We start from the raw sequence: 6,953 nt of genomic DNA, 5'->3' as shown, positions 1-6,953 counted from the left end.
ATAAATACACTTTTAAAACCCTTTGTTTATCTTTAGATCAGAGAGAGAGAGAGAGAGAAAGAGAGTGGCTGCTGGAGATTTTAGGTCTACTGAGCGCACCTTTCTAGTTATGACCCGAGAGAGAGAGAGAGAGAGAGAGAGAGAGAGAGAGAGAGAGAGAGAGAGATTTCTCCGGAGCTATGCTCGGAGCATTTATTAACGTTACATTTTCAACAACATTGCTGCTAATTGGACACTTCATGGAGGCGGGGTAATGTTGTGTCGAGTTCATGCGTGTACTGGTGTAGGATGGGCTCCGGCTCCGCTCGACCGAACGTTGGAAACGGGGTAGTTGTGTCGAGTTCATGCGTGTACTGGTGTAGTGGGCTCGGCTTGACGTTACTCCGTTTCCATGAAGTAATAGGTGGCCAGCTAGCTAGCATTAAGCTAACGGAGGAACGACAGCTAACGTTAGCTAATAATAGCGTTGTTTACAAACTGAAGACAGGGCTGCGCTGCCCGGCTGTGAGGGGGAGGAGGCTGCAGCAGCTTGTGTCTGTTGCTCTGAGCGAGGAGGAGGAGGAGGCGGAAGGGCAAGGCTCTGGCAGCGCGTCTGTCTGTCAACAACTTGCGGGAGCAAGCCAGCTGGTACCGATACTGCAGAAAGTATCGGTACTTCGGGAAATGAGTATTGAAGCCGTTTTAAATATTCAGTATCGATATGTATCGATACTTCGATATTTTTGACAACACTAGTTGGCACATTAGTTCCACACGGACATTATTCGTTGCTGCACTTGGTTCCACGAGGCTCCGTTTAAGTAGCAGAGGCTCTGTTGGGATTTTTACACAATAAATATTCAACATTCTCTTTTGAGACTCCGCCTCAGACTCTTATCATTTGGCACTAAAAGTGAAACATTGTCACCGATATGGCTGTCCGCAACATGTCATTAATTGTGTACGCGAGGTGGTCGATCAGTGACGACGTTAACGTGAGCTAGGTTAGCTAGCATGAGCTACCGGTAGATGGAAAGACTAACGTTACTGGTGAAAATGTGATTTAACTTGGAATACTCCTTTGCCAACTTGCTGTACTTTGCTTGCAGGTCTACAGCCATTATTGCTGGATTAGGCAAAGTAAAATATATTGTTGGTTTCCTGTTGGTTGTCAGTTTGGCCATGGGTAGGTAGGGAATTTATTTTATTTAATTTTTTTATTTTATTCTTTCCCACTGCGACTATGGATAGGGAATTTCTTTATTTAATTAAAATGTTCACAACAACATGGATGCATGTACTCTGCCAGCATGTTTAATATCCATAATACTAAATGTTTGACTAAGATTTCTATGAAACTTTATTCTTTTAAAAAAAAAAAAAAAAAAAAAGAAAAAAATCTTTTTAATAATTTTTTTTAAAAACTCATAAAATATATTGGGTCGCACCTAAATCGGCAGAGTCGGTCGGCAACCGGAAACCAACTATTAATTTTGTTAGGCCTTATGAATAGCCCCAACTTTAGCCACGGTAACGTTAAAGCTAAAACTTTAACGTTAGTTAACGCTAGCTTTCGGTTAGCTGTTCAATGCTAATAACACCACCAACCAAGCGAACCCATCAGAGCTCCCCGTCAACAGCGCTCTGTCGGGACGATGGCATTTTAAGAAAGTATCTGCTGTTAAAATGACAAATGGCATTGACACTTTAATTCACGTCGGTTAAAAACACGTTTGTTTTATAATGCTCACTCAGCAGACCGCAGTGTTGTTGATAAATTACGTCATATGGTATCGGAGCGCAGAATTAGAGGGTACTCGCCGATACCGATACCAGCATTTTAGGCAGTATCGGCGGCATTTCCGATACTGGTATCGGAACAACTCTAGTGCTCGGATGAACCGTTTAACTTGCACTGCTCCAAATTCTCCGCCCGGATCATATACAATGTAACACACAGTGTGAACTAAGGTTTCAAAGGGTAGGCGATACTGCCACCTAGCAGGATTCGGCCGGTATTGCACTCTCAGGGTCTCAGAATGAGTTCCAATGGTAACACCGTGGTCCGTGAGACTGTATAGCAGGGGTAGGCAACCCTAGGCACGCGTGCCTATGCAGGGGGCATTTTCATGGGCACAGGGGCCAGCATAAAAAAAATATATATATATATATTATAATATTATATTTTTTTTTTGCTTTGAAATATTATAGTGAAATATTTTGCACTGTTGTAGCATTTATCTTTTTGAAATCCTCCCACAGATTATTTTTACTACCACATTTAATTGAGACCCTTTATTTGTTTATTTCAATTTAGCTGGAAATACATTGCTACATCATTCAGTAACATTTGCAGAGCCTTATAACAAAAACATTATTACGGTCACCAGTGGGATTAATCAACAAATTTTATTATTTATTTTTCTATTTCATTGAACATTTACTCAAAATGTGAGTATTACCAAGTCAACTTGGTTGAAATAATGTGGTTGTGTACTTCTTTTTCTGTTAACTTATTATGGATTGAAAACGGAAAACCTTAATGCACAGTAACTGAACTCAATATTTTTAAGTTCTGGTAACTTATTAATATTATTTTTTTTACAGTGTAGTCTTGCGATCAATCAAAACGTATTTACACGATATACCTCACATTCACCCTCCATTCACATCCTGGTGTTCTCCATTAGGCCTGTAGGTGGAGCTATGAGAGCACACGTACAGTACACACACCGATGGTGTGTGATGTGTCCAAAAATGAATGGGCAAATGTGAGTGAAATGGTTGTATGCAGCTGTTTGTCTGCATTGCACCCCCCCCCCCCCCCCCCCAACTCAGATTTAGGGTTGATACAACCATCATAATAATATTGTTAATAATAACAATAACAATAATGATGTAATAATGTAAAAATGTTAATTAAAAAGACCTGATTATGAGAAGAAGAAAATTACGATGCATGGAATATTGTTGAAATCGAAAAAGCAACACTCCCAGACATACCCCGGGTCAAAAAGAAAAAATCAAACTCTTACTTCATTCATCTTAAACATTCTTGATTTGGGGGATTGGTAGTTCCCATGAAATCTGAAGTTGTTCAAACAACAACAGCGATCCACCTTGAATTAAATCACACAGCCGTGTTGGCTGCGTCACAGTCACGAAAGGGGCTACTTAATTCATTAATCCAATCCACTTTATTTATAGAGCACATTTAAAAACAACAAAGTTTACCAAAGTGCTGTACAAGTCCCACAACATAATATTAAAAAAAATAAAAAAATATAAAAATATAAATTATAAAAAAAAAAATTAAAATCGAAGCTCGGCCCCGAAGCTTCGATTGCCAAAAGAAAATTCGAAGGTCAGCCCTAATAGATTCCTTACCCGAGGTCAGATGGTATCCAAATGGTTTATTCCAATTTCCGATCGCCATTCGAAGAAATCGATAAATGTATTGATCCATCGTGTGTAACTGTGTACAGTATAACCCATATTCGCCGTGGCTCAGAGGCTCCAGAATGAACTCTGGTAGACCCCGGCTGCATCAGTGAGAAGTAAAATGTGGAGTCGGAAATCCGTTCTCCCATTCACTTTCATTGAGTCCATTCCAAAAGGGTGATTTACCATCTGGGAGATGATAGTAGGCGCTTTTTTCACATCTGAGCGCCGGCGGTCCCTGGATCTCCAACGGTAGGCTTGCGTGATGCAATATGGAATATATATTTACAGCAGCCAATAATCAATCAATAAAGGCGATCAATATTTGGAATGGCAATCAGGAATTGGAATAATCTTTTTGGAGAACATCTGATCTAAGGTAAGGAGTTTATGTTACCAGTTTTAGGATAATCAGAGCCGTTTTCACTGAGATAACAGCGTGCCCCGTATGTGTATATGTGTGTGCTGTTGAGGAAATAAGAGAATCGATTTATCAGCTCGCTTCTATAGCGTGCATAAGTACACATATACTATCGATAATCTAGCGTTTATTTTTTCATAAATAGACCGACAAATGACAATGTGTCTAGTGTATTCGAGAATATTCCAGTAAATGCTGTTTATGACGGAATCTTTCTATTTTCCTGAAATTTTCGAGAAAACAATAGCTTTTCGAAATGCTATAAAACGAAAATGAACAGATTATAAAACATTTTAAATAAATCCGTTTCGACAATGTTGACTGCAAACAAGTCATTGATAAGCGACGGGCAGATTAGCCATAATTTAAAACATAGATTATGCGTTTTTAACGCTATCATTGAAGTGGATGCTGGCATCCAAGGACATTACTCAAAGGCACTGAAAGTGTTAACAGATTGCAGAATGGGTACAATACAGTACGGCTCAATATTAAGGGGATGCAGACCAGAGAAAGACTTTCGTCTAGTTTACATCAGGGTCCCCCATTTTCAATTTATAATTAAAAAATGTATATATATATATATATATATCATTTCATTTGGGCTGTGTAAAAGACTGACCTGAGGAAAAGGCTGCAGGGAGACCATCTGGCCGCTTGTATGAGTCTCAGCATCAATGGGCCCCCTGCCAGTGAATTCCCCTACCAAAGAGCCCTGAGCTTTTCTTTCAAAAGCCCAGGAAAATTAAATTATCTAACAAAGCAGAATGTAGCCTATGCCAGAGACTTCTTAGGTGTAAAGTGCTGTTGTAGTGTTATGATTTGTGTATGTTAGACAGTTAGTATGTTAGTTATATGATCTATTAAATCATCTATATCTATGTTCAATACAAATAGTGTACAAGTGTTGAGGCATGATGTCATTAATCTTGACATTACTTTGATTACAACTACACTGCAAAAAAATATTCTCTTATCAAGTGAACATATCTTGTATTTGGTACAATAATTCTATATTGAGTAGAATTATCTTGAAGTATCTTATCCCACTGGCAGATAATATTTAGCTTTTTTCTGATTTGTCAATTTAATATTGTTTTAAGAATAACAAGATTAACATTTTCTTAAAACAAGATTAAATTTACCAAAATCAAGAAAAAAAATAAGCAAAATGATCTGTGGAATGAGATAATTCAAGATAATTCTACTCAATATTGGACTTATTGTACCAAATACAAGATATTTTCACCTAATAAGATATCTTTTTTTGCAGTGTACAAATATGCAGCTACCTGGGCCTCCAGAGCCCTTCTAGTGTCAGCGGACACACCAAAAACATCCTAGCAAATTCAGACGCACATGACTCCATGAACATGAATAGTTTAAAGTTATTTCTCCGACAGCGTGCACCAATATGGATTCCGGCGGCACGTGCGCACGCACAAAATGGATTCCGGCAGAGTGCGCGCAGCACAGCACCGCAGTTGGAATTATTTTCCAGGTGAAAACACTGATAGTAGTCATTCCCCTTGTATCCACTTTAGCTCTGTATTGGAGTTTTGGCAATGGGCACGCACATTTAATCCCACTACACAACTAGGTTTCTTCAATCTGACTTCGACATACATTCGACGACCAAACCAGGTCATTTGATGTCAACCTTAATCCATGTTCCACTTCCCACATTGTGCTTTCCTGACAAAGCTCCACATCCAGCACCTTATTTCAACCCCCTAATCTTCATTCCAACCATGTAGATTTATTTTCCATATTCGCTCACTAATGACTCGATTAATCTACCTTTTCTCTCATCCTCCTTTCAAATTTCTCAACATTCCATTTCCCTCTTTCCCCGCCATCTTGCTTGTTCAGAAACAGGCGGCTAGCGTAATTTACCTGGGCAGGTTTGATGAGGGTTCATCCGCCTTTTCTTTAGTAGCTTCATCTGTGATTCTAATGTTGGCAAAATGTGTACCCAACGTGAACCACTCTGTTATTTGCTCGGCAGTGATGGGTTTTTTCAACATCATTTCCGAAGTCATTCTAATCAAAATATGTACCACTAGTATCACCGAGGCCTGACGGAGCTACTGCTGCTTATTGAGTGCTACTGGTCACACGTGCTCACGAGGGGAAACGTTTTCATGACGCCACCTGGAGGTTGCTACGCACAGCTGCCGCTACGCCCGTACGTCATACGTCACAGCTTGGAAAATGTAGTTCAACCTTGTTTTGTCGGTTGCAATTATTTTTTGGCTGTTTCTTGGAGCTTGGGGGTACCTCTTCAAAATACAAATATGTGCTCGGTGATATCCCTTGGGCATTTCCAGATATTAACCCCTTGATTGATTGATTGATTGATTGATTGATTGATTGAACATTTTATTAACAGATTGCAGAATGGGTACAATACAGTACAGCTCAATACACACAATAGTTAAGGCGATGCAGACCAGATAAATACTTTCGTCTTGTTTACATCAGTAATCATAACATGACATACATGACATACAGATGGTCAGTACTGTTACATCTAGACATTTATGACATACCAGATCTACAAATATACAGTACTGTTTATGAGTATAAAAATTGTCTAAAAAGAGAGTATATACATTTGAGGGGGAAGAAACTGTACATTGGAGGAGGTTGGGTAGGTGGGGTGGGGGGGGAAACTACATTGTAGGTGGTTGGGGGGGGGGGGCTGTACATTGGAGGGGGTTGGGTTTGGACATTTACAGGGGCCAGTTTATAATTGCAGTCTCCCGTAAGTGCTCTTTGAGAGTGGTTTTGAAGGTGGGTAGTGATTCACATTCCTTTACAGCTGTGGGCACTGGGTAGGGCGTTCCACATTGATGTGGCATAATTGCTAAACCTGTTTAGTCCCTTGTTTGAGCCGAATCTGGGTTTAACATTCAAGCCAACATTCATAAAACTCCTGAACTCCCCTCTCGGATTTAAATCCGCCCTAAAAACATGGCTCAGCAGCAACTCAAATTGGTCTTAAAATGTTTTTTTATCTCTTTTATCATAACTTGGCTTTTATTTCTTTTATCATGAGTTGCTTTTAAGGGTTTGCGGATTTTCTTTTAACATTAGTTAACTGTATGAG

This window comes from Notolepis coatsorum, assembly GCF_963971535.1.
Source record: "Notolepis coatsorum genome assembly, chromosome: 3".
NCBI classification, from domain to species: Eukaryota; Metazoa; Chordata; class Actinopteri; order Aulopiformes; family Paralepididae; genus Notolepis; species Notolepis coatsorum.
The sequence above is the reverse complement of the archived record's forward strand: the minus strand, read 5'-3'. Positions refer to the sequence as shown.